The sequence below is a fragment of the Aptenodytes patagonicus genome, chromosome W, assembly GCF_965638725.1.
Source record: "Aptenodytes patagonicus chromosome W, bAptPat1.pri.cur, whole genome shotgun sequence".
NCBI classification, from domain to species: Eukaryota; Metazoa; Chordata; class Aves; order Sphenisciformes; family Spheniscidae; genus Aptenodytes; species Aptenodytes patagonicus.
This window is the reverse complement of record NC_134981.1, coordinates 23,513,428-23,535,396: the sequence shown is the minus strand read 5'-3', so window position 1 is coordinate 23,535,396 and position 21,969 is coordinate 23,513,428. Positions and strand designations below refer to the sequence as shown.

General features: G+C 53.7%; 2 pseudogenes; both read right to left on the bottom strand.

Moving 5' to 3' along the window:
* Positions 1 to 1,958: 1,958 nt before the first annotated feature.
* On the bottom strand, positions 1,959 to 15,357 carry LOC143171976 (myogenesis-regulating glycosidase-like; annotated as a pseudogene).
* A 61-nt stretch (positions 15,358 to 15,418) lies between these two features.
* Positions 15,419 to 18,940, bottom strand: LOC143172190 (sperm microtubule inner protein 6-like; annotated as a pseudogene).
* Positions 18,941 to 21,969: the final 3,029 nt, after the last annotated feature.

The following is a 21,969-nucleotide window of genomic DNA, read 5'->3' as shown; positions in this document are numbered from 1 at the left end:
GATTTGGGGGAGGGATTTTTGCAGCCAAATGGGACCAGGCAGCTTGTATCATCCCCAGAGTTGATGCATTTTTTTTTTTCCCAGCCTGTGATGCAGGAGGGTGGCAGAGGTGTATGCATGTGCATACAGAGCACACTGATTATAGGGGCAGAGGTGCTGTACGAGGGGGCTGGAGCCCGGCTCTCCCACCTCTCCCCAGCACTGTGAGCATCAGCTTTTCAGAAAGCTTTTTTCTTGCTGCAACAACAGCCAGAGGAGTTTTGCTGGGGCCCCCTGAGACACTCCAGTTCCCCTGAGCCCCTCTGCTGGGGACCCCTCAGGGCTTAGAAGCAGCGACCAAGAATGAAAGCGTTCAGAAATGCTTTCTCATCCTCAGGGGAGATACATCAGAGGAAACCACTATCCTGGAGTGGGAGGAAGCCCACAGTAAGGACCCAGAGATGGTCTGTTAACCCTGAACACTGCTGCCAGATGGAGCATTGCTTTTCCCTTTCACATCCCTGGATTAAAGGGTGGGGTGGTTTTTTTTTTTCCCTCCCCATTGCCACACCAGTGATAGCATTACTGTGTCTCAGGCTGCTTTTTCACCTTTCTTTCAGAGGCATCTAGAAGATGTTCTGGCTCGTCCCCCTTGGCACTGCTCTTGTGCTGCCGTGACCATGCTGATGGGCAACAGGGGTCTGAGCCGGCTTTGGGGCTGCTTCACATGAGGACCAAACCAGCTCTGCAGTGACTGCGATGCTCTCCAGCCCCTGTTTACTCATTATATGGACCAGCTCTGGGGCAAACCCCTAAGGAAAGGGGCTTTCTCCTGCTTTGGGGCCATGTACAGCTTTACCTTCCAGGTACCCCCTAGCAGCCCGCTGGGGTCGGCAAAGGAATCAGTCTCTCACTTTGGGAAGGGGCATCACAGCCCAGAGACCCCAGGACTCTCCTAAACTGCTCAGTCATGTCACCTTTAAACTTCTCTTTGCTTAAAAACAGGGAAGATTGGACCAAGAATGGAGAGCATTTCACAGCCAGTCCACTTCCCCCAAGCCTGCAGGCGCTGCTGAGATGCTTTCACCCAGAAGAAGTCACCTCCATGGGCAGAAGTATGCTGGCTCATGGACAGGAATCTCCATCAACACAGCTGGTGGCATGGGAGGACATTTTCCATGGAGAAACTGAGGCAGAAGGGCACACAGGCTGCTTTGTTACTTGTCCAAGCTCTCTCAGGAGGATGATGGCCGAGTCCTCTCTTGGGATCCGATGGATTGCATGCTTTAGATCCAAAACCACACATGGATCCTATTAGGTCCTAACCCATGCATGACTTGGTGCTAGGTTTTGATCTTGACTGCCAGTGAGATTTCACCACATGCTAACAGGCTTGGCTGAATCCACACCACAGACATGGTTCTCAATAATTTCTTCCAATAAAAGGGGGGTAAATGGTTGCCACAGTGTTAGCAAGTGCTATAGCTTCTTTATGCTTGCTCAGATAACTCAGGCCGTGGGAAAGGCAAACTCCCCTTGCTCCTGCATCAGCACCCATCTGACGTGCAGGCTGAAAATTGGGTGCCTTCCTCTTCAGGATAATCACAGACTGCTTTTTGTAAAAAAAAGTACTCTGCTCCAACTGCTTCCTTCACTAAGAAAATAAAAGTTATAAATATCTCAAGGGATCAGCTGTGAAACTGAATAACAAAGGAGTCCATGTAATTTCCTTTATAAATCAGAAGTGTGTGTGGCATTTCTTGCTGGGAAAAAGATTACGAGCAGAGACTGTGTTTCTATATGTTGTATTTGTCATACTGCAATAACCAAGACATCCATCCAAAATATTTTAATAAGTAAGTTATTCTACAGCACTTCCCACACAAAACAGAGGTCACAATGTTTTCTTCGAATTTCATACTAAGGTATTTCTACTTTAAAAACTATTAAAATTCCCAGATCATTAAAGCCATTGGTTAATTAATCCCTGAGACCATTGCAAAGCTGATGGAGGAGCCCGTTAGGAAACCCAGAGGAAATAGGCGACTTCGTCCAGGTCGACAGGATAGTCTGTGAGCAGCACCGGAGTCTTCTCAAAAAACTCCCCCTTGTAGCTGCGCCACTTGCCTGCCGGCAGGTAGACATCACACTCCTGCTTGTCCATCTCCAGGATGGGTGCCACCATGAGGGTGTCCCCGATGAGGAACTGGAAATCGATTCTGTGAGCGGCCTCGTCGCGGGGTGAGATCCACCAGATGGGCCGGATGATGGGGTCGCCTGTGTCAGTGACCTCCCCGGCCAGCTCCAGCAGCAGCGAGGCCACCGGTGACTCGTGGAGCTCCGTGAACTTCTGCGCGATCTCCACCACCTCCTTGTTGTAGAGCCAGGAAGGGATGGAGAACTCCATGGAGGGCATAAAAGCTGACAGCTCCAGCCACCGCACATATAGCTCCTGGTCCGGGATCTCCACTGCCCCATTTGTCTTATTGGGGAAAAAAATTCCCCCCAGTCATGTCAGCAGATATGAAGGGGTACCCCAGCATGCTGATGGTGAGCACCGTGGGGATGAGGGACTTGAGGCCAAGCTCGTAGCCCCAGATGGAGTCGCGGTCAATGATGCGGAAGAAGCAGGAGATGTTCTGCGACTGGTAGCCCACCCGCACCTCAGCCAGCTCGTAGAAGGGGATGGCCATCTCCATGTAGCGCTGCGACCAGATGCTGGGGCCGGAAGGTGCTGAACTGCTTGGGCAGGTAGCTGGACTCGCCCGCGTCGAACTTGAAGGATGAGATGCCGTACTTGTGGCGGAGCTGGTTGCAGGTGGCTCTGGAACCAGTCCCGGGCCACCGGGTTGGTGAAGTCCAGGATGGCCCCGATGCCGTTCCACCACTCCACCATGGCCGGCAGCCGCCCCGACGGCTCCTTGATGAACAGCTGATGCTCGATCGCCACCCCAAAATTGGAGGAATCTGTGTGTATGAAGGGATGAATCCACAGGGTGACCTTGAACCCATCCTCCCTCAGTTTTGCAAACATCTCTGTTACACTGGGGAACTTGATGGGGTCAAAGTCAAAGTCCCCATAGGCTTGCGTGTACATGTCATTGATTTCAATGTGGCTGCAGTTAAAACGGTACTTCTTAACGTTTTCAGCAAATCACAAGAGTTTATCCTGGTCGATATCGTTCTTGTAGAGGGCCCAGGTGGACCAGATGGGGTAGCGAAAGGCATTCTCAGCAGGGATCTTGGAGGGTTTGCTGAAGTACCTGCGCACCATGTACTTGTGGATGGAGGTGACGTCAGAGCCCACGCACACGCAGTAGCTGAGCTCGGGGAAGGGCTGCTGCCCCAGTGGGGGCTTGTAGGGGAAGTCCTTGTAGCAGGCCTGGAAGAAGAGGGCACGCTCGGTGGTGTTGAAACCCAGGTGGAAGGGCACGGAGTCGTTGATCTTGATGGCCACCTGTCCTGGTTTCGGCAGGGATAGAGTTAATTTCCTTCCTAGTAGCTGGTACAGTGTTTTGGATTTAGGATGAGAACAAAGTTGATAACACACCGATGTTTTACTTGTTGCTAGGTAATGCTTACACTAGCCAAGGACTTTTCAGCTTCCCATGCTCTACTGACTGAGAAGGCTGGAGGTGCACAAGAAGCTGGGAGGGGGCACAGCCAAACTGGCCAAAGGGACATTCCATACCATGTGACGTCATGCCCAGTACATAAACTGGGGAAAGCTGGCCTTGGGGGGCCGCTGCTCAGGGACTGGCTGGGCATCGGTCGGCAGGTGGTGAGCAATTGTACTGTGCATCACTTGCTTTGTGTATTATTATTATTATCATATTATTATTATTATCATTTTATTTCAATTATTAAACTGTTTGTATCTCAACCCACGACTTTTTCTCACTTGTGCTCTTCCAATTCTCTCCCCCATCCCACCGGGTGGGGGGGAGTGAGCGAGCGGCTGCGTGGTGCTCAGTTGCCGACTGAAATTAAACCACGACAGTCCTTTTTGGCGCCCAACGTGGGGCTCGAAGGGTTTGAGATAATAACAGATTAACCGGAGTGTATTAAGGAACTTATATCTGTTAGTAGTTGTGGGTCACAATGTTGGTTTCTCTGTTCTCGATATTAATTTGTATAATCTGCATCGTGCTCTTTTTCCTGCTGTACATGTTAAAGATTGGAGTTGGGTTTTGCAGTTTGCTGTGGTCTGCAGTGAATAGTAATGTCTCGCTTGTGAGGTTTGTTTTTAGAACATTGACCTTGACCTTAGTGTGGTATGTAAACTTCGCAATGAAGCCGTTACTGTACCACGGATACCATTTCGTGGAGACAACTAGCAATTGCAGTAACTTTTCTGAGAGTTTTTTTACGGAGGAAATACAGAATGGCAGTGTCACTACCTTCTCCTATGATGTTTCCTCCTTCATTACAGTAACTTTTCAGTATTTTGAACAGCCTTGGGCAGTTAAGATACTTCTATTAATACTTCTTGGGAATATTGTTTCGGTTTTCTCTAAAGTTGGTAAGCAATTTAAGAATATCATCCAGAGATCTGCCCCAAGGCTGGATAGTTATGAGTGGCAGGGTGTGTGGGACAAGATGGGCAAGTACCTAGGCCAATGGGCACCCCCAGTGTTTTGGAACTTCACCCCTGAGCAAGTGCAGAATCCTGAAAAGTTAGTAGAATATTTGGAAAAAGTATGCTGTCACCCTGGCAACTCCAGAGAGATGCAGATCATTGCAACGTGCTGGGGCCTGGCCCATGCCTACCGAGCCCTGTTCAACACCATTCAGTACCCTCAAAGGGAAGAGAAGGTCTCTGGATCTGACAGTAAAACGACACGCCCTGCGGCCACTCCGACCCCAGCGACAGGCCGTGCAGCCACTCAGACCCCGGCAACAGGCCCTGCGGCCACTCAAACCCGGGCAACACGCACTACGGCCACTCCAACCCCGGCGACAGGCCCTGCGGCCATTCCAACCCCGGCGACATGCACTGCGGCCACTCCAACCCCAGCAACAGGCCCTGCGGCCACTCAGACTCCGGTGACATGCACTTGCACTGCGGCCACTCAGACCCCAGCAACACGCCCTGTGGCTGAACCAAAAAACGAGCCTGTGCCTGTATCAGTCGCCCCTGTACACAAGAAGAAATCTTGGAAGCGGAAGTCGGCTCGTTTAGTAAGGGAGGAAGAAGCTTCTTCTAAAAGGGAACCGGAGGAAGAAGTATACGAGACAGATGACCCTAGAGAAGGACCATCACGAGAACGGGAGGAGGAAAGCCGGCCGCTGATCGGGGAGGAGGAAGAGGAAGAACTCATAAACGAGGCAGTGACCACCCGATCTCTATCCCTGAGTGAGCTGCGAGATATACGAAAAGATTTCAGCCGTCGTCCAGGTGAGCATATTGTCACCTGGCTGCTCCGATGCTGGGATAATGGGGCCAGTAGCCTGGAATTAGAGGGTAGGGAAGCCAAGCAGCTGGGATCCCTTTCCAGGGAAGGGGGCATTGACAAAGCAATTGGAAAAGGGACACGTATCCTCAGCCTTTGGAGGCGACTCCTGTCAAGCGTGAAGGAAAGGTATCCCTTTAAGGAAGATGTCATATGTCGCCCAAGCAAGTGGGCCACCATGGAGAAGGGTATCCAGTTTCTGAGAGAATTAGCTGTGCTGGAGGTGATTTATGATGACCTGAGCAATGAACAGCTATGCAAAGATCCAGACGAAGTCAAGTGCACACGACCCATGTGGCGGAAGTTTATAAGGAGCTCACCATCGTCATACGCGAATTCATTGGCAGTGATGACCTGGAAAGATGGAGAGGAACAAACAGTGGATGAATTGGCTAGTCAACTCCAGCAATACGAGGAAAGTCTTTCTTCCTCCCTCGTCTCAGCTGTGGAGAAACTGTCCGAAAAACTGTCCCGGGAGGTCCAGCAACACAGAGAGGATAGGTCCTACTCCTCACCTGTACGGACCAGTATCTCGGCTATTAGAAGTAAGCGTTCTTTTGCTCAAGAGAGAGAATATAACGGGTACACACCACGGGGCACCCTATGGTTTTACCTGCGTGACCACGGAGAGGACATGAGGAAGTGGGATGGGAAACCTACTGCAGCCCTAGGGGCACGGGTACGCGAATTGCAAGGGAAAACAATCACAGAAAGAGGTTCTTCCAGGAAAATTGCTGCTCCAGTTTCCAGCGGGCAGTTCCCCAGAGAGAGTAGAAGGGCTGATCTTACTCTTGATCTTAATGAAGAAACTTCTGACTCGTACGTACAAGAAATGAGAAACGAGTACTGTGATGAGGATTAGAGGGGCCCTGCCTCCAGCCAGGGGGAGGAAAGGGACAACCGGGTTTCCTGGACTGTGTGGATTCGGTGGCCTGGCACATCAGACCCACAGAAGTATAAGGCTCTGGTAGACACCGGTGCACAGTGTCCCCTAATGCCATCAAGCTATATAGGGGCAGAACCCATCTGTATTTCTGGGGTGACGGGGGGATCCCAACAGCTAACTGTATTGGAAGCCGAAGTGAGTTTAACTGGGAACGGGTGGCAGAAGCACCCCATTGTGACTGGCCCAGAGGCTCCGTGCATCCTTGGCATAGACTACCTCAGGAGAGGGTATTTCAAGGACCCAAAAGGGTACCGGTGGGCTTTTGGTATAGCTGCCTTGGAGATGGAGGAAATTAAACAGCTGTCCACCTTGCCTGGTCTCTCGGAGGACCCCTCTGTTGTGGGGTTGCTGAAGGTCAAAGACCAACAAGTGCCAATCGCTACCACCACGGTGCACCGGCGGCAATATCGCACCAACCGAGACTCCTTGATTCCCATTCATGAGCTGATTCATCGACTGGAGAGCCAAGGAGTGATCAGCAAGACTCGTTCACCCTTTAACAGTCCCATATGGCCAGTGCGGAAGTCTAATGGAGAGTGGAGACTAACAGTAGACTATCGTGGCCTAAATGAAGTCACGCCACCACTGAGTGCTGCCGTGCCAGACATGCTAGAACTTCAATACGAATTGGAATCAAAGGCAGCCAAGTGGTATGCCACAGTTGATATTGCTAATGCGTTTTTCTCAATCCCTTTGGCAGCAGAGTGCAGGCCACAATTTGCTTTCACTTGGAGGGGCGTCCAGTACACCTGGAACCGACTGCCCCAGGGGTGGAAACACAGCCCTACCATTTGCCATGGACTGATCCAGACTGCACTGGAGCAGGGTGGAGCTCCAGAACACCTGCAATACATTGATGATATCATCGTGTGGGGCAACACAGCAGGAGAAGTTTTTGAGAAAGGGAAGGAAATAGTCCAAATCCTGCTGAAGGCCGGTTTTGCCATAAAACTAAGGTCAAGGGACCTGCACAGGAGATCCAATTTTTAGGAATAAAATGGCAAGATGGACGTCGTCAGATCCCAATGGATGTGATCAACAAAATAACAGCCATGTCTCCACCAACTAGCAAAAAGGAAACACAAGCTTTCTTAGGCGCCGTGGGTTTTTGGAGAATGCATATTCCAAATTACAGTCTGATTGTAAACCCTCTGTATCAAGTGACCCGAAAGAAGAACGATTTCAAATGGGGCCCTGAGCAACGACAAGCTTTTGAACAAATTAAACGGGAGATAGTTCATGCAGTAGCCCTGGGGCCAGTCCGGGCAGGGCAAAGATTTTGGAATATTGTCAGAGGAGGAGGTAACGTGTGCTGAAGAGGCCCCAATGTATAATGAACTCCCAGAAAATGAGAAGCAATATGCCCTGTTCACTGATGGGTCCTGTCGTCTTGTGGGAAAGCATCGGAGGTGGAAAGCTGCTGTATGGAGTCCTATGCGACAAGTTGTAGAAACTGCTGAAGGAGAAGGTGAATCGAGCCAATTTGCAGAAGTAAAGGCCATCCAGCTGGCTTTAGACATTGCTGACCGAGAAAAGTGGCCAGTGCTCTGTCTCTATACTGAGTCATGGATGGTGGCAAATGCCCTGTGGGGGTGGTTGCAGCAATGGAAGCGGAGCAACTGGCAGCGCAGAGGCAAACCCATCTGGGCTGCTGCATTGTGGCAAGATATTGCTGCCCGGGTGGAGAACCTGGTTGTAAAAGTCCGTTACGTAGATGCTCACGTACCCAAGAGTCGGGCTACTGAAGAACATCAAAACAACCAGCAGGTGGATCAGGCTGCTAAGATTGAAGTGGCTCAGGTGGATCTGGACTGGCAACATAAGGGTGAATTATTTCTAGCTCGGTGGGCCCATGACACCTCAGGTCACCAAGGAAGAGATGCAACATACAGATGGGCTCGTGATCGAGGGGTGGACTTGACCATGGACACTATTGCACAGGTTATCCATGAATGCGAAACATGCGCTGCAATCAAGCAAGCCAAGCAGTTAAAGCCTCTCTGGTATGGAGGACGATGGCTGAAATATAAATATGGGGAGGCCTGGCAGATCGATTATATCACACTCCCACAAACCCGCCAAGGCAAGCGCCACGTGCTTACAATGGTGGAGGCAACCACCGGATGGCTGGAAACATATCCCGTGCCCCATGCTACTGCCCGGAACACTATCCTGGGCCTTGAGAAGCAAGTCCTATGGCGACATGGCACCCCAGAAAGAATTGAGTCAGACAATGGGACTCATTTCCGAAACAACCTCATAGACACCTGGGCCAAAGAGCATGGCATTGAGTGGGTGTATCACATCCCCTATCATGCACCAGCTTCTGGGAAAATTGAACGATACAATGGACTGTTAAAGACTACTCTGAGAGCAATGGGTGGTGGGACGTTCAAACATTGGGATACGCATTTAGCAAAGGCCACCTGGTTAGTCAACACTCGGGGATCTGCCAATCGAGCAGGTCCTGCCCAGTCAGAACTTTTACGTACTGTAGATGGGAATAAAGTCCCTGTAGTGCACATAAAAAATATGCTGGGGAAGACAGTCTGGGTTATTCCTGCCTCGGGCAGAGGCAGACCCATCCGTGGGATTGCTTTTGCTCAAGGACCTGGGTGCACTTGGTGGATAATGCGGAAGGATGGGGAAGTCCGATGTGTGCCTCAAGGGGATTTGATTTTAGGTGAGAATAGCCAATGATCTGAATTATGTGATGTTAAGTACTAATTATAGTTATAATAGTTATACTAATAATACACAGATATACTAATAATACTAATAATATTATATGCCATACTAATGTTATTACAATAAGAATCACCCAGACTAATGAAGAATAACTTCAGTGAAACCAAGCAAAGCACAGTGATGATGGTACCAGAACTGACTTCAACATGAAACAATCCAACACCACATACCATCTCCATCTTTCCTGCCCTGGGAGATTATTATGACAGATGGAGCCCAAGGTCATGGACTAAATGAACTCACCGAACATTTTAGAGGGATGGCCCACAGACTAAGGGAATGATATCTCTGTGTGTGTGTGTATATATTTATATATAAAAAGGGGGTGGTGATTAATGAAAATGTACTGGAAAATATGAGACTTGAGCATGACGCAGATGGTATAGAATAAGGGGTGGATATTGTCCTGGTTTCGGCAGGGATAGAGTTAATTTCCTTTCTAGTAGCTGGTACAGTGTTTTGGATTTAGGATGAGAACAAAGTTGATAACACACCGATGTTTTACTTGTTGCTAGGTAATGCTTACACTAGCCAAGGACTTTTCAGCTTCCCATGCTCTACTGACTGAGAAGGCTGGAGGTGCACAAGAAGCTGGGAGGGGGCACAGCCAAACTGGCCAAAGGGACATTCCATACCATGTGACGTCATGCTCAGTACATAAACTGGGGAAAGCTGGCCGGGGGGGCCGCTGCTCGGGGACTGGCTGGGCATCGGTCGGCGGGTGGTGAGCAATTGTACTGTGCATCACTTGCTTTGTGTATTATTATTATTATTTTATTTCAATTATTAAACTGTTTTTATCTCAACCCACGAGTTTTTCTAACTTGTGCTCTTCCAATTCTCTCCCCCATCCCACCGGGGTTGGGGGGAGTGAGCGAGCGGCTGCGTGGTGCTTAGTTGCCGACTGAAATTAAACCACGACACCACCGCCTTGGAGGAGAGCCAGTAGTGCTCCAGGATGCCGCTGAAGCTGTCGTGGAAGGAGTAGACGTTGCTCGTCACATAGGGCACGGGCTCCTGGTAGCCATTCAGGTGGATGGGCCAGTGCTGGGTGCTCATCTCCGAGCCCCCGTACCAGTGGGTGTCCTCCCAGAACATGGTGTGCTCCAACGCCAGTCCGGCTGCCAGCTCCTCCCAGCGCACGTGGTAGCACATCACCGTGTCTTTGGGCTTCACCGTCTGGATGAAGAAGTTCAGCGGCCCCCTGCCCGTCCGCATGCAGCTCAAAATCTCACCCTCCTTGGAGCACGACTCCAGGTTGAGGTTGCCCAAGTGGAAGGCCAGACGGAAGACCACCTCCCCGTGCTGGTTCCTGATGATGAAACCATCCACCCACAGGTCCATCAGCTCCATCTTGAGCCACTCCGCCTTCCGCAGGGACACCGTGTAGTAGCACCAGGCCACCACTGCGGCAATGAACAGGATAAGGCCCAGCATGATGGCCCCGAGCATGGGTCTCAGCTCCTTGGAGGGCTTTTGCTTCACTGGCGTGAAGTTCTCAGGCAGGAAGTACATGACGCTCTCTTTTCTCTAGCGCTTTTTGCAGAGGAGTGGGAAGGAAGATGTCTTTGCAGCGAGCCTGGGGCTCTCAGGAGAAGAAAACGGACTGTTAGGAGAGTTCCCACCTCCACCGAGTCCTGGAGCACCCATCTCTGAAAAAGAAGAGGATATAAATAGTCTCAGAAGAACCTCTGAATCAGGGGACCACTTGTCATCCCTTTGCCATCTCAATTGCAGGAGCTCCCCCTGGCCCACCGCCACCAGACTGTGACGTGCCAGGTGCTGTACGCGGAGTACCAGACACCATCTCCAATTACCCCGGTCAGACAACACGTGTGGAGAGCAGCCTGAGCCCCACATGTAGAACAACCCCAGGGCAATAAGTGCCAAATCATTGCCATAATTATTTTTGGGGGGAAAAGAGGTTCAGCGAGGTAGGAGCGGAGACTGGGAGGGGGCAGGAGAAGGCTGAGTGGGAGCTGGATCAGCCCACAGACAGCATCTTTAATGGACAGGGCTAATTAAGAGCCATAAAAGACACCACATAATGAATTTCCAGGCAGCCACTCCTAATTTTAATCAAACTGCCTCCCTGGCATATTTAATTCAGCTCATCCGCAGCGCTGTTCCCCCCCCCCGTCCCCTGCGTGCCCCAGCTGCTCCAGCCCAGGGATGCTTCGCAGTGAAGGTGGGTAAATCCCAGCTTCTCCACAGCCCCCAGATGGCCAAATGGGGCCAGGGTACCAGCGGCTTGTGGCTGGTTTTGGGGGCATGTAGGGGGTGTGCTGTGCAGCAAAGCACGGCTGCGGGAGGTACTGCGCCAGCAGCCCCGGGCAGGAGGAGAGCAGCTTGCTCCTGCCACGCACGCAGAGCCCTGTGACAGCTCTGGGCAGGAGAAGGGCTAATTTTGTTGGGAGCGAGCGGTGCAGGACCTCCATCTGGCACGGCCCCGGGCTGCGTTTCGGCTCCAGCCTGCTCCCCCCTGTGCGGCCCTGGGGAAGCGGGCTGCGCCAAGAGACTAATGGCTTTTCCTTGACCATGGGCTGGCTGGGCTCAGCCAAGCACAGCGCTGGGGATCCAGAGGGGAAAAGTAAAGTAAGGACACGGGAGAATGAGAAACAAACCCGGCCATGGGAGGAAGAGGAGCTGCAGATCTGCAGATCAGCTGGCTGGTACCTGCCTAGCATCAGCAAACTGTGGGCATGCCGCCTCCTCCCCAAGCCCTGGGGCTGTAAGCTTGCTGGCTCTGGGCAAACCAGAGGAAAAAAAAACCTTCTTTTTGGGCATGAATGAAGCTGGTTGCAGTGATTCCCTCTAAAGGGGTTGGTTTGTTTTTAACAAAAAAAGGAAGAAAAAGATCCAAAATGAAATACCAAACCCTCTCCCTGCCACAGGCGTGACAAGCCGGAGCACATTTTCCTCTGCACCTCGAACAGATCTTATTCCCCAAAAAAGGACAGGCAAAGCAGAAGGGGGTCCTGAGCATCACCTAAACCCTGCTGCTCCACTATGGGGATGCCCAGGTGTAAACCCAGAACAACACCTGGGCATGGGCTCAATAAAACATACAGCACTTTATATTTGTCTTGAAGCATGTATTGGGCCAGACGCTGCAGCTGGGGGGAACCTTTTCATTGCTGGCTGGATCATTTTAACCTTCCCCTGGGAGCCAGTAACTTTTTAGGCTGCCAGTTGCTTTAAATGGGATTACGGCAGCATTAGGAAGCAATTAGCCTGAATGGGCAACAGGTTTAGCTAAATGACTTGTTCCACGGCCAAGTCCCACGGAGCCCTCGCTTGCCAGCAGGGACCTCCAGCACGGGATGGGGGCGACTCCGACCACCCCAACTGTGTCACCCAGGGCCAGATCCTGCCCCCCAGGAGGGGAATGGGGCCCTCACCCACCAGCAGGTGTGATGCGAGGCCGGCTGAGCCCAGCAAAAATCGGGCATTAAAGGCAGGGAGGAGATGGTGGTGGGAAGATGCTGTGTTTGGGTTAAACCTTCATCCCCTCTACCAATCCCCCCTTGGCTTTAGGGTGAACCAGAAGCAGTGCAGGATTGTACCAGGGACGGGGCGGGGGAAGGTTTGCAGAAGGGTCCTGGCCAAAACCAAGAGTGATTGCTGCAAGTGGCAGGATGCTTCTGGAAATACAGATGAGTGCTGAGCCCAAACGAGCTCCCTCCCTCTCAGCACTGGGAATTTTTGGAATGCCAGCAAGAGAGATGCAAGTACCTACTGCTACCAGAGACACGCCTGTGTCTCATGCGTGCCTTATCTTGGGACTAGGAAGCTCAAGGAAGGAGAAAAGAAAATACAGCTGCCCTCTGAGCAGGGCTCGCAAATTATTTGGGAAAATAATTTTTTAAAGTTTTCATGTTTTCTGAAAAAAGCTCTCATCTAGGGTTTTAAGCCCAAGAAATGGCTGATCCTGCTTGCGGCGGGGTCGGCCATCTCCTCACCTCCATGTGAAATTGAGCGTGACACAGCAGCTCCCAGGGCTTCAGGGAGTTTCTGGATTTTCATCTCCCTTTCAGGAGGCCAGTTTATTATTTATGAACTACTTCGAAGCCGCTCTATTTTTAGGCTGTTTCTTCCCCCCCCCCCATGGGCTGGAGTTCATGACGTACACGAAGGAGCCATCACTGCCGCTGACAGTAGCGCAGTAGCGAAGTAATGTGTTTTTTAAGGTAGGTTTTGCAGCCTTTTGTGGCCCTCAGACACCGATCTGCCTCAGAGCGATGTGCAAGCCAGGTGTCCAAGCCGGCAGATTTAATCCAGCTCTGGTTGCTCTGGCCGAGCCAGGATCAAACCCCTGTCGTTGCCCTGGGCTGACAGACATCACCCGCTTGGGTACCGCTCCAACAAAGATGCTGAGAAGGGCGTTTGCAGGCATTGCCCAGCACAGCAACGGGCCAGGGGGACTCCGAAAACAGGATCTCACTTTGTACCTGTCCGGCTCCTCTCTTTTTTTGCCTCTTTAACAAAATTTACTGTTCTCCAGCCGGTGATTTGGCTCCGTCCCAGATGAGAGGTAAGTCTCCCAAGCTCCCCAGAGACAGCACCTGCCACCTCGCAGCCCGCAGAGGTGCCTGCTCATGCAAAGCCTGTTTCGATGTTTGGGTTTTTTTTGGAATGCAAACTTGTTATTTTGCTCCAAGATGACATTGTGGTGACCTTTAACTACTCTTAAAACCAAAAGAAAACGGGAAGGGAGGGCATCAAAGCCAAACAGCATGTTTGCAGCTTGCTGTGCCGGAGCTTCCCAGCTGACCCAAAACAAAGCTTTTTCTTCCCGTTCTGTGGAAGCAGCCAGTCAGTCATCTTGCCTCGACTCGAGATGAAAGCAAAACATCTGAGCGGGACACACTTTACGGAGTAAAAATAAAAATCCATTTTTTGACTGCTTCTATTTTTACCAACACCGCCGCTAACCACAGGCTGCGAGACCCACAGCACCACTAACCCCAGCAACTTCCCAATTAGGGCATTCGTTTAAAGAGGGTCAGTAACATTTAACTGGTCCCTATTGCCCCGGCGGGGTCAGGTCTGAACCGCGCCGGGGGCCAAGCTCGCGCCGGGGACACGCACCCATTTCCTACGCCGGGATGCCGGGAAAACCTCCCCTCCAGTGCAAGGTGCTGCCGCCTCCTCCCCAAACATCTTGGCAGGAGTCGAGCTAAGGAAACACTGCAGATTTTACCGTGAGGTATTTCCAACCCCATAAAAGAGCAGGGAATTAGGATGGCAAATTAAGGGGGAAATTATTTCTCTGCAAAACAGCTGCGGGGGGGGGGGGAAGCCTCCGCGTGCACGGTCCTGGCACCGCTCCGCAACCCCCCGCGGGGGACCAGCCCTGCGAAAGGGACTTTGCAAACCGGAGATGGGGGATGAGCAAACTCGTCCCGGGGGTTTAATTTCCCTTGGAGAGGTCTGCAGCAGCACTGGAGTTCTCTGGAGGGCTTTTTGGAGTCATAAAGGGTGAAATCACCGGTCCAGCTGCTTGGCGCTGATGGGAGCGGGTGGGACAGGCGGGGGCACCCGGCGGCAGCGCCGGCATGGGGTGCACGGCTGCTCCCCGCACGCCCCGCCCCCCCGCAGATCAGAGGCACCGATTCCTCCCCCAGCCCTGCAGAGCCACCTTCAAGGATCCCCCCGAATACCGCACCGGATCACCTCGGGGCCCTGGGTTTATCCTCGCGGCGCACAAGCCACCCCCGGGCGAATGTGGGCAGCACAGACCCCTGGCCCCCGAGCCAAGGCAGCGGCTCTGCCTTAGCAGGACAGGGACAGCCGGGGGGACCCGGCGCCTTCTTCCCGGGGGACACCCACCTTCGCCGTCTCCCCTGAGGTCGCAGCAGCGACAGACAATCTGCCTAGCCCGAGGGACTCAGGGACGGGATGCGGGGGTGGTGGTGGGGGTGGCGGTGTCTCTGCGCCTCCTGCAAAGCGACAGCCGCCCGCCGTCGGGGATGCCGCCTACGTGGCAAGACACGGCAGCGAATTCCCTGTAGCGTCTGGCTGTCGGATACGGACAGCCCCGGCCGGGAGGCAGCTCATCCCGCCGGGGTCACGGTGCCGGTACTTACCCGTCCATCGCCTCCCGGGAATCCCCGCCTGTCGCCCGGCTCCGCCGCAGATGGATTTTTAAGCGCATAAACAATAAGCGCTGCTATGTCTCCACATCCCCGGCAGCTTCGTCCTCTCCATCGCGCGGGGGTGTTTCGGGGCTACGAGCTGGCTGCGCCCCAAGCAGCATGTGTCCGCGGGCAGGAGGAGGGGACCCAGCGCGTCACCGGCGTGTTTTCTCAGGCACCGTGACGTAAGCGTATGCAGCCAACCCTTCGGCCGGGGCGTGCCGAGGCAGCGGGGCCCGGCCAAGAGGCAGCTGCCGCAGGCATTGTAGCGGCGCGAAGGGCACGATCTTCGTCGAGCCTCGGCTCCCGGAGTCGCGGGATTCGGGCTCGCGTCTCGCCTCCCTGACAGGGGGAGCAGGAAGGGCCGGCGAAGGCTCGTCCCCACCTGCATTCGCAGCCTCTCCAGAATCAGAAAGATGCTAAGCTACATGCAGTCGGGCTTAGGGGTGCCAGCAAGATTTCAGTGCCATACAGTCCCAAGGACTGCAGGATAAGACCAAGCATAGAAACACCTGCCCTGGGAGTAAATTTGGTGACTGCTTCTCCGCGGGTGGCAACAACACGCACCAGAGCCCAGCATCATAATGGCATCCTGCCCTCCCCAGTCATGTCCACTTAGCCTGCGAGATGGAGGTGCAGCGGCTACATCGCTGCCTGTGTGGGCACTGTGATGGGACCCATTGCCCCTTGGGGTCTGCAGTCCGTACCATCGCCCCCAGAAAAACCCTCTGAGCAATTTTGTGTGAAAACCTAATGAAAAGAGACCTAGTGGCTGGCTGGTGTTAGGAAAAAATAATAGGCTTTTCCCCCCAGGGTACCCTGCCTGGAGCGCCGCCCCCCCCCCCCCCCCCCCCCCGAACCTCTCTGCACCTAGGGCTTGTGTACAGGGAGGATGGCTTGGGGTGATGTGTAGATGCACAGACCATTGCTCTGGGGCTGTAACTGCAGCACAGGATACTCCTGCAAGAGATAGCGGAGGTAGTGTGAGCGGTGGCCCCGAGGACGAGGGGGGGGTCATGTCCATCCCAACCCAACCCATCCCATCCCATGGCAAGCCACCCCAAGCAAGGCAAGCCATCCCAACCTTACAGCCCTCTCTGCTAGCGTGTGGAGATGCCTTCTGATGGCAGGGGCCCCATTGATGTAGTAGTCCATCCCTCACAGGCAGTAGTAGTGCCCAGAGCAGGGGCTGTAGTAGCCCTGGAAGGGTCCCCACCCCATCATGGCGTACACGGGCTGCAGGGACAGTGGTGAGAGCCGTGACAGCCTGCGCAGCATGTCGGTGGCCACCTCCCTCTGCAAGCAGAGGGATGGCGAGGGTAAGGATGAGGAAGAGCAACCAGCCCGTCACCTGGACAGCTGCTGGCACGGCACAGGCACAGCTACAGCCGAAGCACAGGGGCAGGGCGAGGGTAGTTACCGGATTGATTGAGGCAGGCGGGTTTTGGGTGGCACGGCACGGATATGCTGCGCGGGAAGGTCTCCATCCTCATCTCCTGCAAGGAGTGATGGCAAACCTTTGCAGGATTGCCACCCTTTTACTGTGGAGCCTGAGGCGCCGGTGGCTCCAGTTTGGGGGGGGCAGGAGGGGCTGGACCCTACCTTGGGCAGGAGGGGGAGGTAGGAGGAATGCTTATTCCAGGCTGTGCTGTTGTAGGGACCCATTCTCCAGGTGATGTATTTGTCCTCGTTGACAAAAACTGTGTTTTACTTCTCTGCAACATAAAAATGACAAGCGGGGGTGTCCTGTGGTGCCAGGGACGTGGGGGGACGGCCGGAGCATCCTGACTGTTCCCCCTCTCCCCAAAATGCAATGCCATGGGGCCAGAGGGCATGTCAGAGGTGCTGCTCCCAGAGTCCTTGTTAAGGATCTATGATGGAGGTGACACCCACTGCTTCCAGCCCGTCAGTCACTCATCCCTGCCCACGCAGCCTTGGTCCCTGGAGGCTATGGCGTGCCAGGAGGGTGTCCCCCAGGCAGCACCTACCACTGGGGGGTATTTAGGGGCCACTGGGGGAGTGAGCCCTGAGGACTTGCAGACATCCCTGGGACCGGGACAGTCTCAGTGTGGGGATGGGGACGGGCAGCTGTGGCAAAGCCATGAGTGCAGATGCTGAGGGAGGGTCCCCTCACCACTGGGGGGGAACACAGGATGCAAAAGTGGGGATGAACAGAGCGGCTCCCACTACCCTCAGCCCCCCCGTCCCCATGGCGACGTGCCCTGTGTGATGCAGGGGGGGGAACGGTTGGGACCTCAGCGATACCTTTGGACCGGGCCAGCCAGCGGGGTTGATGGCATTCCTGTAGTACTTCTGCATCGCTGTCTTAATCAGCTGCTCGGGCTGACCTTGGCTTGCCAGATTTTGCACTGGGGGCATCATTAATCCCTAGAGACAGCAACGAGTGGGGAGAGATGCCCTGGCCATGTGGCAGTGCCTGCCTTTGCAGGTGTTGGGGCACACGGTGAAGCTGATTACTGGGCAGGGTCTAATGCCGGAGACCCGCCACAAGCGCCAAGCCCCCCTTCTCTGCAGTGGGTGGTCATGGGAGTTGTAGCAGCACTGTGATTTCCCCCCCCACAAAGCTTCCCACTCACCCAAAACTGGGGGACGGAGGATGGCCAGGCATCACTGGCTCCTTTCCCCCTGCACCCAGGGTGTCCCTAGGCATCCGGGCGCTTTGCAGAGCGGGAGATGGGGTGGGTGCACTGGGGCCGACAGGTATGGGGCCAGCAGAGGTTGGGAAGGGAGTTACAGGACAAAGCCAGTCTCCTACAGCTGACAAAGCTCAAGAGGGCTGGGGTCTTGCAGGGCAGACAGGTGCCCTGGTTACATGAGCCATTTCTGTCCCTGCACAGCGGTGACATCCCTCTCCATGCTCTCTGCCAGCTCCCTCATTATAATGCACAGGCTAACGAGGCTGCAAGAGATGAGCTGGTTTGCAGTGTGCTTCACATCGGAGCCTGCATGCTTGTTAGCCCATGTGGGGAGAGCTGCATGTCCACAGCATACATGTGATGTCCCACGGACACCCCCTCACAGCGAGGCCACAGCTCAGGGATTCCTCCAGGACCAGGGCTGGGAGAGGTGTTGCAGTGCTCAGATCTCCCCCCGGCCCCCGCAGGGTCCCCCTGGCACGGAGGGCCCCCCAGTCAGAGCTGAGCCAAGCCTGCAGCTGTGTGTTGGAGCAGGTCTTAGAGCCACCCATCACCATCGCGTCACGCATCAGCCCTGGGCTGAGCCCTGCCACTGCTTCAGTTTCCCCTTCCTCAGCAAGATCCTGCCCCCTGCGCACTCTGAAACCTACCTGCGAGCCTGAAGCCACCGCAGGGTGCAGCTCCAGGGGACAAGAAGCCAGTGAGCACAGGCCGTGGGGTGTCAAACGCTTTGCTAACCAGGGAGCATGACCCCTTCTCCCCTCCCCCTTACAGCCATACAGCAAGGCACCCCATGAGTCCCCGTGCCACCTGGCCGGCACTGAGCATCCGCAACTGGGTTGGGGTAGAAACCCCGAGGTTTCCTCCTCCCGTGGCATTTACATGCATCACAAACTTGTTTTCTTTCCAGAGCTGCAGTGGAGCCTGCTCTTGGATGGTCTTTTTGACGGAGCATGGCAGGCAGTAGGAGTCAGTGTAAGTGCTGACGGGGGTCTTGTGTTTTTGGGCAAAGAGGAACATGGTGCGGCAGCCCACTAGAACGGGAGCGCTTGGAGTCCTGGAGGGTCCCGGGGTGCCCCACTGGATCAGCAGCACTGCGTGGGGCTGGGGGCTCCCAGCCCACTCAGGAAAGGAAATGGGGCCCTGGTGCCACTGCTCTGCCAGCCCAAGGTGGTGCTTATGCCATTGGTGATGTCACAGTGTGAGAGCAGGGGGATTTGGTGGCTGTCAGCCCTGTGGCTGCACTCCCAAGAATAGCAGGTCCTGGGCTAGGGTGCAACAATTGCTGCCTGTATCGCTGCCTGCATCACTCCATAGACACAGCTGCACCCTCCTGGCTTTGTCCTGGCTCTGGGCTTCCTCCCCTCCTGCAGGCAATTAGCTTAACAATGGTAGGAAACAGTTTCAGCTGGTCCTAGTCAAGATCATTTTATTTTGGGAGGTGCAGGACCAGTAACTGTTGCTTTTCCAGCCCCTCTCTCCCATATTTCCTTGGAAATCTTGCAGCAACACAGCTGTGTGCACACAGCACAGCACCTGTGCAGCCAGTGCCCAGGGCACAGCACCAGGCACTGCTGGCCCAGCCTGCTGGGGTAGCCAGGGGAATTACTGCCTGCTCTGTCTGCCCTTTTTAATTAAAAAGCTGGATTTAGGTGACCCTGTGTGGCTCATTTGCTCTTCTGCCCTGAGTGCTGTGATGGGCTCTGCAGTTGGAGTGAGCCTCCTCATCTATCTCAGCACAGAGGCAGCTGGGTTATGCCAGGGAGGGATTTGCATGAACTGGGTTTGCTTTTCTCCAAGATGGGGAGCCGAGCAGAAACCCTGCTCTGGCTTGGCTTGTCGCGTCGCACAGTGCCGACTCAGAGCCCCACTCTGCTCCTGGCTCCAGCCCCATGAGGGCTCTCAGAAGCCTAACCCCTCTGCTGCCACGTTTTTGGGAATGACCGGTGAAGACCCATGTCCATCTTGGCAGGGTGGATGCCAACCCATCCCCCTGAAGGGCTGCCGAGCCCTGCTCTTTTTGTTGCAGGGGACGGTGGGGCTGGGTAGCCTGGGGCGCCCAAATGCATCTAGCCAAATGTGATTAATGTGCCATTGAAATGAAGAAAACAAGTTGCCATTGATTTTCACACCCCGCTGGTCTCTGTTGAGCCAGGCTCAGGCTCTCCATCAGCCCTGTCCCCTCCTGGGAGCCAGTGGGAGGCTGGGGGGGGGAAGGGTGGACACGGGGGTGTCAGTGATGCCTCCCCCTCCCCACCCCCGTGGCCTCAGAGCACCCTGGGGCACAGATCTGGGGAGCACCACTCTGCAGAGAGGTGAGGTCTGAGCCTCTTGGTTGGGGGGGACTCACCCTGCACTGGGTCAGCTGCCAGTGTGAGCCAGTGGCCCCCCCGTGGCTGTCCCCTGTCCCCAGCAGTCCCTGGGGTTTCCAGCTGCTGATGTCGGACTCTAAAATCAGTGCTCGGCTCTCGTGCCAACAGCTTCAAGGGGCAGAAATGGCTGCAAGGCTGGAGAAAAGGTTATTTCACCCATCGATGTTGTATAGATGCAGCACTTCCTTCTGCTTCTGTCGCTGTCGGGAGGAGAGGCGTAGCCCAGATGCAGGGGCTGGGTCCCGCCCGATGCGCCTTCCCGCTGCCTTGGGGAGAAGCCTTCCCAAATGCTGGCTGGGGGCTGGCCGGCCCTGGCGGGTTTAACTGTGCTGTATGGCACAGCTCCACACCAGCTGCTTCTACAGGGCCCAAGCAGGCTGGTATTGGCCATGGCATGAAGGCTGGCACCCCCTGATTTCAGTATCTGCGATTGCTGGGGGCTCAGAAGAGATGGTGTGGTTCATACCCTCTCACCACAGTTCGCTCCAATGACAGTCTGGCAGGCTGGTTTTCATATATATGCTTTTTAATATTAATTCTGTTATACTACACACAACCAGTAACAATGATAAATACTGTAATGGAAATGTTAAAAAAAATATTATACGTTTCATGTTTTTCAAAAACCCCCAAATTTTTAAATAAATTAATGCATAAAACTGATGGTAGAAAAAAGAAAACCCAAAACAAACCACAACACAACTGATCTGTTTAAGGCAATACTCTACGCGGACAGGAACAGAAGTACAACAGTGTGCTACATGTTCTGAACAGGAAAAAAGAAAGAAAAAATACCCCATACAAGATGCAGATTGATGCTTTGGGAGTGAAAAAACTCCCAAACCCAGATAATAAAACTGATGGCCAAGTTAAGTGCAGCATTAATACACTCTGCATGTCAAATGATTAGCAGGTTCCTAACATGGACTAAGGTCAAGCTACAACAAATTTATCTTCCTAATTAACAGATTATTCAGGTCAAACCCTACATTTAACTCTACTTTGCATTTAGCTGTTTCAGCTGTGTTTCACTATATGCAAGGACAGCTGGAAATTCATCTCCTGCTCTGAGATTAACGCAAAGATCGGGAGGTGTCTCCTCCTGAAAGATATTTCCATTAAATACATCCAAAAAGGATCTTGCTTTCGGTGACCCCCAAATGCCTCCCACCATCCCTCCCCTGGGGCACCAGGCACCACACGGGGAAAGGAGACCTGGGAAGTATTTGCTTGGGTTGAGTTTTTTCTGAGCTGAGGACATGAAATGGAAGTGCAGATTTGATCTGGACTCTGAGGAGTGCTGTTTCCTTGTCTGCCAGAAATGGCTATCTGGAGCCTGCTGAAAGCACTTTGCCAGCACGGGAGAAACCCAGCTTGTATCCAGGCTCTGGATACAGCCACGGTGTTTGCTATTAAGGTTGGTGTGAAGCTGCCTGCCCAGACAGGCAATTAACCTCAGTTATTAATGCAGCCCAGAACTTGGCCACTGGATGGTGGACAATAATCATAATGCCAAAAAAATCCCCCCTCCCTCAAAAAAAGAAAAGAAAAGGGACAGTAGCCACTTCCTGCCAGCTTCTCCCAGTGGATTCCCATCAGCTGCCACCTACGCAAGATCAGCAGTGCCAGATCTCACCAGCATTGACCCAGTACATTCCCAGTAAGGTGCATGTCTGC